A 13230-nucleotide genomic window follows, 5' to 3' on the forward strand; every position below is an offset into this window, starting at 1 on the left:
CAACACCCCATAGGTCAGTTCCTTGTGCCTCTGAACGGCAGAGCCAATAGTTCCCTGTGCCTCTGTCCAGCAGAGCCACTGCAGTGATCCCCGGGGTACATGTCTGTCTCCCATCCACACTTCAAGGTTTCCTTTGAAGAGTGCTAGTGAGGGGCCCTGCCTGATGTACATTAGAATCATGTTCCAAAGCATGGGGAGTGTCTGGGTCAGGAATCTAGCCATCCAGCACGTCCTACTCATCATTGTGGTTGGGTGTATATCCCTAGAACATGTGGCTCTCAGGGGCTTCTGTTTAGGTGGAGCATATCCAACAATACAGGGTTGGACATGGGCCTTGTATGTCAAGAAGAGATCACCTGTGAGTATGCGGTATGCAACCAAGTACAGCTGGAGTTTCTTAGGTTGGGCTGCATAGGTCATCTGTTTGAGCTCAGTAATCCTCTTGGTGTGGTATTGGTGTGGTCTTCCAAGCTGTTGGAGTTGTCTTGTAAGGTATGTCACAATGAGGTGTTGTATCCTTTAATGGGTCTAATATGTCATGTGTAGAGTCACAATGGCTCCTCTGATCTGGATGCGAACCCATTAGAGATTATGGGGACCATGTAGAAGGATATTCTAACCACCTTGTCATTATAGGTATTGAAGGAGAGATTGCTATCTACTGGGGTTCCCGGATCCCTTATTACCTTTTCTGTATGTAGGGGACTAGCACCTATGTGGTAGTCCATGGGTAATTAGTTATATCCAAAGGGGATGACTATGCACTTTTAGGCATTCAGCATGATGCCATGATATTAATACCAGGTATCCATCTCAGTGTGACATTTCCAGAGGATGTCTCTAACAGCTGGGGAAACAATTATGTTCCCCAGTTTGCAGTCGTCTGCAAACCTTTTCAGCCAAAGCCCTCCTGTGCTTGTCTGTACGTCAGAGAAGTATATACCGAACATGAGGGGTCCTGGGACTGAGCCCTGGTGGATGCCACTTGTAAGTGGTATACAGTCGGACCTAGGGAATGCAACGCCTACTGTGTGGGTTCTGTCCGTGAGCCACTTTGCAAACCATCACATGACGTAGGGGTTAATGTTCAGGCGGATGGGTATGTTGATAATACCAGAAGGAGGAATGGTGTTGAAAGCCTATGAGAGATCTAGGTAGGCTGTGTGGACCTCCTTACCCTCATCTAATGCCTTGGTAACTGTCTCTAAGAATCCCACCAGGTTTAGGAGGCATGGTCCGCCCTTAACAATGCCAAACCGGGAGAGGTCAAAAGTTTGGGGATACCCAATGTCTCTGTGACAGTGATCCATGATGTGCACCATAGCCTTGCAGACGAGGCTAGTCAGCCCTATAGGAAAATTGGTCCAGTGGTCCATTGTGGCACCACCTTTGTGGAGTGGGATAACTGTTGCTGTGTGCCATTCAGAGGGCACTATACCCGATGTGAGGCTATTATTGAACATGGTGCGTAGGTGGGGAGACAGTATGTTCTGAAGTTCATGTAAAATGCAGCCTGGGATGTTGCCCGGTCCCATGGATGCTGTGATATTGCCTTTAGAGTGTGCAGCTTTGAGAGGGATCTGCTAGGATGTTGCCAATATCAATTGTTTCTGTAATGTTTGTGCCTTTGTGCTGTAACTCAGAGCAGATCTGGCTGTTGACATCGCGATATGTGACATAGCTATAGAATGCTTTGGGGTTGTTGTTGGTATTAGTTGCATTTTAGTTTTCATAGCTAGCTTTGGAGGATCTCATAAGGGATCTCACCTTCTTACTGAGGCTGGCCAGGGAGCTCCTCCATGCATGGTATTGTACTCTCGTTTGCAACAGTGTCTTCCTCCTGTAGTACAATATGTTTATGGCAGGGGACCACCAGATTGGTTTTGTTAATTAGGAGGATAGCATCCTGGTTCTGTTTGGGATAGTACATGCCATGCACTTGTGTAAGTGCTTATAGAGTGCATTTGTGTAGGATTCAGCAGTTGTAACAGTACTGTCCATCTGCATGGGTGTCATGACATCCAGCATGTCTGTCTTAAGAAGCATGTAGTTGGCCTTGTAGACATATTATACTGTGGTTCCCTTAATGGGGGGTGGGTGCGGGATGTGGATATCAATGGTGGGCAGCACATGGTCTGATCTGACAGACGAGGAGTTGGCTTCACGTGTGGAGCACCAGTCACTCATGTTGGTAATGCCTAGGTCTAGGATATTGTTGCCCCTGTTGGGTGTGTGGATATGTTGAGGCAGGGCATTGGTGTTTATGAATTCCAGAAACCATTGAGCTAATGTGTTGGTACACGAGTAGTTTTCCCAGTTAATGGTGGGGTAGATTCAGTGAGACTTATGTGATGAGTGTGGTGTTGTGTGAATGTGTACCTTCTCCACATGACAGTCAGGGTCAGGCTTGGTTGGAGAGACCTTTACCTCCAGTTTGGCTAGATGAGTGCATCTCTCACAGGTTGTAGTGTTGGGTGGTAGGCGGAGAGGCTTGTCTGTTTACATAAGGCAATGTGTACATTGCCTCAAGATGTCCAGATTCATCAGATAAACAGGTGAGAACACTAGCAGTTGACTATAGAACTACATTCACCTATATAAGTGAGGAAAGTGAGTACAAGAGCTAAATTACTCTAAGCAAGTGAGAAAAGTATGTACAACACCTGTTCACCCTTACCTCTAGGTAATGAGGAAGATTGAGTGCTATATTAATTATTAGCTTACATAGTGCTTACAAGTCCTGAACAAGTGCTTAGCATGAATAAACAATCCAGATAGGGTCTTGGATAACATAAAAACATGGCCCCCTCCCCCCAAAAGTTACACAAGCCTATATCCATGTACACCAGAGGGCCCCTGTACCCACAGCTATGCAGGTACAAGCTGCACTCAGTCTGCATGGGACCTGTCCACATCACAGGTTGTATCATACACATATCGCAAAACAAGATGCTCTCCATGTACACATCATGTAAAACATAGCTCCATGTCAGGTTGTGTACACACTGAATGGTGCACACCAACAGGTATCACAACCCACAAAGGGGGAGACAACACTGATAATGGGAAGTACTTTACTACTACTACCCTGCAGAGTCTGGTCTGGAAGGCAATTATCCTTGATCAGTTAAGTGATGTCAGCAGTTGTCAGCAGTACAGATGTAGATGACAGTATGGTTGATGTCACACTGCATATCATAACCTTGCCAGGTCATAGGACATCATCACCCATACTGTGTACCACCTACACATGGTATACTAGATGTACATTCCTATGTCACAGGAGTGTTTTGCAACAGGACTGCTGGCAGAACCAACACTACAGAAGGTGTCTGAATAATACATGATCATCACCCCAGTGGTAGCTACAGTATGTCAGGCTTAATGAATTTTATTCCCCACTCATTGTAGTCCATACCTCACAGACAAACAGTAGGCATCTGCCTATTGAAGTATGCAAATGATTATGACATAGGAGCAATAGCTGACTCAGGAGTGTTGTGGACAACATACAGAAGGGGCTTTGTGGTTGAGGTGTGTGTGACATATGGCCACAATCTGACAGCTACATATTGCATTGTCACCCCTATGTTAATAACCCTGTACCCATGAACTACCACCTAGGCAGCGGTCAACATAATGGACACTTGTGTGTGAAGGATGCAGCTGGGCAGTTGTCTTTCCTGTGATAGCTACATCACCACACCTGTCAGGTAGTCATATGTGGCAACCCTAATAATGATAGGGTGCCATTCATGAATATAGAGATCATTGTCCAGCCATACACAACACTCAAGTGACCCATATCAGATCACATATTTCCTTTAAAGGGTATTGGCCATGTGCAGATGGCCTACACCAGCCTTCCCATTCCCCATCTCCACTATGTAGCATGATGCATACCCCAAATAAATCCATGTCCAACCCAGTGATGTTGGACATGCTACACGTACTCATCCTGATTTCGAAGACATACTTCATGGACATCCACCCACCACATGCTGGACAGATCCTTGTTCCATACACTTGACATAGTCCTGCCATACTATGCATTCCTGTCCATCAAAGCTGCACACTGCTCCCCTCTCAGACATGGTGTGATGACCGCATGGTAACGCATGGTATATGGTATATGTATAATTAACCCTGTGGATCAGTAATGTGGCACTGCTCCACCTGGCCCCACAGACCCACCTGTCAGCTACAGCCAGGTAACCTTTCATCCTAGATTCATACATGACCCATGGCATATAGCCCACTAGTAGAGTTTGATTGTACATGCGATAGTTGATATCCATCACTGCAAATGCCATCTGGCTAGCCAATGTCCCATTTGTATCACATGTGCAACACAGGTGATAGATGGCAGGATGTTGAATCACTGTACAGTGCCATGTAGATGTATATGGTAGAACACATACATGCAAAAACCTTATTTGAGCATGTCTACAGGGTCACAGTTCATGTCTGTTAAGGCAGTGTTAAGTCCTTATATGTGACATATACACAGCATCAAGGTTGACTGCATTAATATGAACACATCCAGCCATGTGCTGATAGGTAGGAACACCAGTATAGGCAAACAGACATGCCCATATCAAGACAGCAACCACATGGAGTATGAGCAATGTAATCGGGTGACTCACACACACATATATGGTGATAATATCCACTCAACACTGAGTGTCACATGTGTGTTTCACAAACACGTCAGTGTCATGTAGGTTTGCAAATACAATTATTTAAACTTAATTAATGCGATACACATGTATGTTCAGCTGTAGCTCTGTATGTCTCTGTGAGTTACTGTGACCTGTCTCCATCATTATGTCTTCTAGGTATTATGCGTGCAAGGCTACCCCCTTTTACCTGCCTGGAGGATGAGGCCCTCATCTCATACCTACTTGACAATCACGATATCCTGTTCAGCCATATGCCACAGGATGCACAGCAGCAGGATTCCCTGTTGATGGAACTTCGCAGGAGGGTTAATGATGCGTGTGACCACAACCGCACATCCCAGCATAGTCAAGGAACAAGGTGTAACAGGTGGTGGACCACCAACCCAGCCCCCACTCACACATACCAAGGAGCTACTGGCCAACCTGGGGACACCTGCAGGACCACATCCACAAGCCTTAGCCGATATTTTGGAGGTGGGTGTCTTTCAATCACTGATCCTGGAATTGTCTGGTAAGTCAGTACGGCACCTATAACAACTATATTCCATATAGTTGCATGAGTCACTGTACAATATGTGATGTAACATCATATGCAAAGCATGTGTACACACATGCTGCATACTATAGTATGCTACTCTGTGTATGCACACATGTGCATACACCATAGTATACTCTAATGTACTGGTGTATGTGTTATGCACATTTCACCCTGAAGCCTTTATACAGGGGTGGATTATGCTCATAGGTTCATAGGTTCATACTAGGCTATCTGCCCTAGGGCATTTATAAGCCTAGCCAGAGTGTGTTTGGCTTTTGCCACCCATTTTAAATTAATTTTGCTATGCCCTTTTTCGAGGTTAGTATACTGTACCTCTGTCTAACAGTAACACAGAAGTGATACCCGGGGTAAACCTACGATCTCCTATCCACTCATCAAGATTCCTCTTGAAGAGAGTCAATGACGGACTCTGCCTAACCTGGACTGGGATTTTATTCCAGAGTGAAGGGAGCCTCTGGGTTATGAATCTGTCCCTCCAGCATGTCCTATTTATTTCAGTGCTGAGTTTCAAGTCTCTCGAGTGCGTAGCTGGATGGGATTTGGATTTTTTGAGGTGCAGCATGTCCATTAATTCCGGGTTGGACATGGCTTTATACATCAGGCACAGATCGCCTCTGAGCAGGCAGTATGCCACTGAGTAGAGCTGGAGTTTCTTTAACCGGGCAGCATATGGCATCTGTTTGAGCCCTTTGATCCTCTTGGTGAGGTACTTTTGGGGTCTTTCCAGTTGCTGCAGGTGTCTGGTAAGGTACATCCCAAAAGGGGCATTGTACTCAATTATGGGCCTGATGAGGGATGAGTAATGAGGCACGATGACCTCCCCTGATCTAGATGTGAATCCCTTCATGATTAGGTGGGCTATATAAAATGTTTTTCTAACCACTTTGGCCACGTGGCTGTCAAATGAGAGATTGCTATCAACTTGGGTCCCCATGTCCCTAATTACTTCTTCCGTACTTAATGGATTACCACCTATGTGGTAATTTGTGGGCACTTTGTTTTTGCCAAAGGTGATGACTATACACTTTTTGGCATTTAGCTTGAGGCCATGGCTCTGTCACCAGTTGTCTGTTTCTATGAGGCCCTTTTGTAGGATGCTTGTGTTGGCTGGAGAGTCGATTATGGCGCCCAGTTTGCAGTCATCTGCGAACTTGGTCAGCCACAGTCCTTCCATGTTGGCCTGTACCTCCGAGAAATATATACCGAACAAGAGTGGTCCCAGGACTGAGCCTTGTGGGATGCCACTTGTAACTGGTTTGGAGTCTGACATGGCTCCAGCAATTCTAACCATGTGGGTTCTGTCCTTAAGCCAGTTTACAACCCATCTAGTGACATAGGGGTTTATATTTAAGCTGGTGAGCTTATCTATAATGCCCGAGTGGGGTATTGTATAGAAGGCTTTTGCAAGGTCCAGGTAGGCTGTGTGGACCACCTTTCCCTCGTCAATGGCCTTGGTGACTGTTTCAAAGAAATCGACCAGGTTTAAGAGGCAGGATCTGCCCTTAACAAAGCCGAACTGGGTAGGATCCAGTGTCTGTAGGTCCACAATATCTTTATTTATGAGGTCCATGATGATCCTTTCCATAGCTTTGCAGACCAAGCTAGTCAGGCTTATGATAATTTCCAGGATCCGTTGAGGCACCACCTTTGTGGAGAGGGACCACTGTTGCTGTACGCCACTCTTTGGGTACATATCCTGTAGTAAGGCTGAGACTGAACAGTAGTTTTATGTTTGGGTTTAGCTCTTCTTGGAGTTCATGTAGGATGCAGCCTGGGACACCATCTGGTCCCATTGATGCTGTGTTTTTTGCTTTGGAGAGGGCGGCTCTTACCTGAGCATCTGAGATGTCAGGGGGCAGCACTCTTCTGGGATAGATATTTGCCCTTTTGGTGGGGAGGGGAGGAGAAGTTTGCGCTGAACCTGTCAGCTTAGATGTTGGCAATGTCTGTGGGTTCGGTGTATTTTTTGTCATTTTGGACTAATTCTGATCATATCTGGGAATTCCCACCCAGGTTCCTAACATAATTAAAGAAAGTCTACTTCTGTGTTACTCCTATTTAGGTACCTCTGGTGTTCCGCTGCGACAGCAGCCCATTGCAGGTGAGAGTTATTATTTATCAGGAACCATAATGCACAAATCTATCTGCCATGTGGCCATTTACAACATGTACACATAATGTGTGGTCCTGTCACAATATACAGGTCAGACCTGCAATGCATCACAATGACTACCCATGTGCAGCAATTGCAAACTATATGAATCATCTCACCGACATGAATCCTCACAAACTGTCATTGCCAGATGTGTTGACAGCTGTACATACAATGGTGGAGGTGCTGTTCACTTTAGGGATGTACTACAGATTTGATCTACAATTCAGCATAAGCTCCTCCTGGTCCTGCAGAGTGGTGCTAGCAGCAGAGAGGCGTAAAAGAGCGACTACCAACTGATTTAAGTATATTTGTTTGCTATTAACTTTGCGAGTGTCTTCTCTCGACAAACGCAAATTAAAACTGCTGTTTCTGCCTGTTAAGCTTGTTTTTGCTAAAGTATTTTTACCTGCACTTTAAAGTTTGTCGTTTGTTGAATTTTATCTGTTGAGGCTGCTCACGCAAGTGTGCTAGCCTGTGTTAAGCAATTATTGTAATTTATCTACTATTTGTGCCTTAAAAAAAAAAGAAAAAACAAAAAAAAAATCCTTGCTTACCGCCTTTCCTAGTCCCTAATACAGGCATTGCTGTATTCTGGACTTTAGTATAGTTCCTGTGTTGCCCATTTCTTTACTTGGATAGAAGGAAGCATCTTTGTTCACCAGTCGGAGTGGGGAGCTTTGAGCAGGCTATCTGTCCCTGGAGGAGTGATCTCAGCACAGAATCTTGTAGTCTATTGGCCGTTTCGGGCTAATTTCTAGCTCTTTCAAGTCCCCTGTATAAAAACCCACTTTAGCGAGGCTTTGCGTGATTTTACGCATAGTGCAGCATTAGGCAGCGCTGCTTAATCAGGTTTAATCCATTCCCGGCTCCACAAAGTCTACTCTTCACTTTTTCCCTTAAAACTGCTTTATCTCTCAAATTGAACACCCTATTCTCAATCTAAAGCCCTACACTAGCTCATATAAGCAATTTTATAAGTTAGTACAAAGTCTGCTCTTCACTTTTTCCCTTGAAACTGCTCTATCTCTCAAATTGAACACCCTATTCTCAATCTAAAGCCATACACTAGCTCATAAAAGCAATTCTATAAGTTAGCACTAATAACTAAAAGCACTACATCCTCATATACTCCCTTTGAGTACCTTGTCCCCAATTGGTCCTTCTTGATTCAGTCATAAAGGAGTTCCCTATACTATTCTAGAATGTCCAAAGTTCAGTTGCTGGTTTCCTTTCCAGTCCAGCTGGTGAATCTGGGAATCTTGAGGCAATGTTACAACTGCCTCATGTACACAGACAATCCTCTCCTCCTCCCAACAAGTTAAAATATATGTGAGAGATGCATCCATATAGCCAAACTGGAGGCTGAGCTCTCTTAACTCAGTACTGGCATAACCAGTCAGGAGGAGAAGGTAACCTCACACACCACAAATCCAATCTCACATAGTCCAAACACAAAAGCAAACCAAACACATAAACACAAAAACATACTCAGAGGCTCTAAATACAAATCTGCCTAAGAAACAGAGACCTCCAAAGCAGACATCGAAACAACAGCTACCCCAAAACAAAACACATGCAACACATAGCTCACAAAGTCAGTGTGCCAAACAATAACAGCCCTTAAGGCTAAACAACACATCTGATACACTTGTAATAGGTGACCCTATTGTCAGACATACTGACGTCCCGCTCACCAGGCTAAACAAGGAGAAGGTCATGGTGAGCTGCCTGTCGGGCACTAGGATCCGCCACATAGCACAAGCACTCAGGTCACTCCAAAGCAGGTACAAATATGACTCAGTCATTGTCCATGCTGGTGTGAATGACATGAGACGTACCTCCCTGGACTACATGAAAAGAGACATAGAGGAGCTCTCTGATCATGTAGCCCAGTATGACCCTGACCTTGAGCAGCATATTACCCTCACCAAGAATAATGCCACAGTATAAAGACAAAATGATCAATTTTAACAATTGGCTGAAGTTCTGGTGTCATTCAAAGGGGATCCAGTGTCCGTCAGCCTGGGATGACATGCTCGACAAGCTACGCTGCTTCGCTAGGGACGGCTTGCACCTGTCACCCCTGGGCTTTCAGATATTGGCAAAGGCTCTTGCCACCCCCATAGTGCCTTTTTTTAGGCAAGGCTCAAAAGACAAACCCACCTCCATAGACAACACAAGGAAAAAGAAACTAAGGGTAATGCTGCTCAATGCCAGAAGTCTAAACCTCAAGATGCACGCACTCGAAGCTCTCCTCAGTATGGAGAACATCGATATCTGTACAGTGACAGAAACCTGGTTCAAGGCTCCTGAGAGCACCCCAGCACTACCAGGTTATACCTCATATCATGCTTTTCTTCCCCAAAACTCGGTCCGAACCACAAAAGGAGGGGGAGTATCCATATTCATCAAAGATATCCACACCTACAGGTTAGTGGCATTGCACAAAGCATCGGAGACCATCCATGTGCAGCTAACAGTAGGCAAAACTGCCTTTCAGTTTGTAGCATGCTACAGACCACCCTCTCAAAATTAGGAATCCCACTCGGCCTTCCTAAGAACACTGGAGAATATGAAGGTCTCTCCAAACACCATTATATTGGGTGACTTCAACTACCCAAACATTGACTGGGAGCATTACTCAAGCCCCAACACCCTAGCCCAAAGGTTCCTAAAATTTATAAACTCAAATGCTATGGAACAACTAGTCACCACCCCCACAAGAGGGGATAACATACTGGACCTGGTAATCACCAGCATGGGGACTCTATGCTCCATAAAAGGCGTATTCCCCTCATTGGTAAGATCGGATCATAAATTAATCTCACTGGATATCCACATCCCGATCCCACACACAGCCCAGAAAACCACAGTGAAAAACTTCTCAAAAGCTAACTTCACACTTCTCAAAACCGAGGTGGAATCCTTCAAGGCCCCCGGGCCAGTGGAAACTATGGCTCAAACTGCAGAATCCTTTCTAAACGCATTCTATGGACACCTTCAGGAATGCATGGATCATGCTATCCCAAACAAAACCAAGACCCAATCTTCCAAAGGCAGGTGTCCTGCCTGGTGGACCCCAGCCATAAATAAGCTGTACAACAGAAGGAGGAAGCTACTACATGATAGAGCAAAATCCCTAAAAGGGAAGGCATCTCTGATCAGTACTAGCAAAAAACTACGATCCCTCATAAAATCATCCAAGGTCAGCTTCGAGAGAAAAATTGCACAGGACACTAAAGATAATCACAAGGCCTTCTTTAGTTATGTTAGGAACCTGGGTGGCAACTCCCAGATATGCTCAGAGTTGGTCCAAAATGACAAAAAATACTCTGAACCCACAGACATCCTGGCAGACAGGTTCAGTGCAAACTCCCCCCCTTCCTCCCCTAAAGAGCAAATATCTATCCCAGCAGAGTGCTGCCTCCCTGACATCTCAGATGCTCAGGTGAGAGCCGCCCTCTCCAAAGCAAAAAACACAGCATCAATGGAACCAGACGGTGTCCTGGGCTGCATCCTACATGAACTCCAAGAAGAGCTAAACCCCCACATAAAGCTTCTGTTCAATCTCAGCCTTACTACAGGATATGCACCCAAAGAATGGCGTACAGCAACAGTGGTCTCTCTCCACAAAGGTGGTGTCTCTATGGACCCTGGAAACTATCGCCCCATAAGCCTGACTAGCCTGGTCTGCAAAGCTATGGAGAGGATCATCATAGAACTCATAAACAAAGACATTAGGGACCTGCAGATGCTGGATCCTACCCAATTCGACTTTGTTAAGGGCAGATCCTGCCTCTTAAACCTGGTTGATTTCTTTGAAACAGTCACCAACGCCACTGATGAGGGGAAGGTAGTCCACACAGCCTACCTGGACCTCGCAAAGGCCTTCGACACAATACCCACTCAGGCATCATAGATAAGCTCTCCAGCTTACATATAAACCCCTATGTCATAAGATGGGTTGCAAACTGGCTCAAGGACAGAACCCACATAGTCAGAATTGCTGGAGCCATGTCAGACTCTAAACCAGTTACAAGTGGCATCCCACAAGGCTCAGTCCTGGGACCTCTCTTGTTCGGTATATAGTTTTCTGAGGTTCAGGCTAACACAGGAGGACTGTGGCTGACCAAGTTCGCAGATAACTGCAAACTGGGTGCCATAATTGACTCTCCAGCTGACACAAGCATCCTCCAAAAGGGTCTCATAGAGACGGATAACTGGTGCCAGAGCCATGGCCTAAAGCTAAACGCTATAAAGTGTATAGTCATACCCTTTGGCAAAAACAAAGTGCCCACAAATTACCACATAGGCGGGAATCCATTAAGTATGGAAGAAGTAATTAGGGACCTGGGGACCCAATTTGCAGTAATCTCTCCTTTGACAACCACATTGCCAAAGTGGTCAGAAAGACCTTCTATATAGCCCACCTTATCATGAAAGGATTCACATCTAGATCGAAGGAGGTCATTGTGCCCCTTTAGTCATCCCTCATCAGGCCCATAATTGAATACAATGCCCCATTTGGGATGTATCTTACCCGACACCTGCAGCAACTAGAAAGACCCCAAAAGTACCTCACAAAGAGGATCATGGGACTCAAACACATGTCATATGCTGCTCGGTTAAAGAAACTCCAGCTCTACTCAGTTGCATAACGCCTACTTAGAGGCGATCTATGCCTGACGTATAAAGCCATGTCCAACCTGGAATTAATAAACATGCTCCACCTCAAAAAATCCAAATCCCTTAGTGCTACACACTCGAGGGACTTGAACCTCAGCAAAGAAATAAATGGGACATGCTGGAGGGACAGATTCTTAACCCAGAGGCTCCCTTTGCTCTGGAATAGAATCCCAGTCCATGTTAGGCAGAGCCCCTCACTGACTCTCTTCAAGAGGAATCTTGATGAGGGGATGGGAGATCGTAGGTTTACCCCGGGGATTACTTTGAGTCACTACTAGACAGAGGCACGGTAAACTAACCTTAAATAGCGCACAATAAAATCAGTTCAGAGGGTGGTGAAAGCTGAACACACTCTGGCTAGGCTTGTAAATGTCTTAGGGCAGATAGCCTAGTATGAACCTATGAACCTATGAAGATGTGGTGAATACAACCAGTACTGCACAGTGGGCTGGAGGATGGCCAGCACACAGGATTCACCGGTGTGGATCATAGCCCTGCTATGAACATCACACAATGGGATGTGCTATCTTGACATGTCCATGACATCTATTGGCCAGGCTGCTACACTGCCTACCTAACCTGAAAACATAACCCACAAACCACCCTTTCTCTACATAACCCTGTTGTCAGTGGAGCATATATGTCATATGGGGCAACACAAACATGTGAAATAGATGCCCATCACAATAATTTGGACAACACATGTACACACATGGCCATGGAGGATGGCCAGAGACATGGAGCAACACACACAGTAGACGTGTTGTGATTGTGTGTACACCCTGTCGTACAATGGCTACACATGGTTCAACCATGGCCTTTGTATAATGGTCATATTGTAGATGTGGAACACTAGACATCCTACAGGCCTTTGCACATCTTGTGCAGGCGTAACATCAGTCCACCACATAAAATGTGTTGAACATCTTGAGGGTGTTGCGACATGACAGCAGTCACCTGTACAGTATCCATATCAGGCCACAGATACAGTACATTCCCATTGCTGGTGTTGGACATAAATGTCATACTAGCTCCTCATGTGTGTGGTACACAGATGTAATGTGGGACAAGGTGTACCGACTTGTTCCCCATGTCTGGCCATAGTTGCCAGGCTGCAGTAATATGGTTGCAGATGTGCAGGGGTGTCA

This window comes from Protopterus annectens, chromosome 12.part0, assembly GCF_019279795.1.
Source record: "Protopterus annectens isolate FY-2018-M chromosome 12.part0, PAN1.0, whole genome shotgun sequence".
NCBI classification, from domain to species: Eukaryota; Metazoa; Chordata; order Ceratodontiformes; family Protopteridae; genus Protopterus; species Protopterus annectens.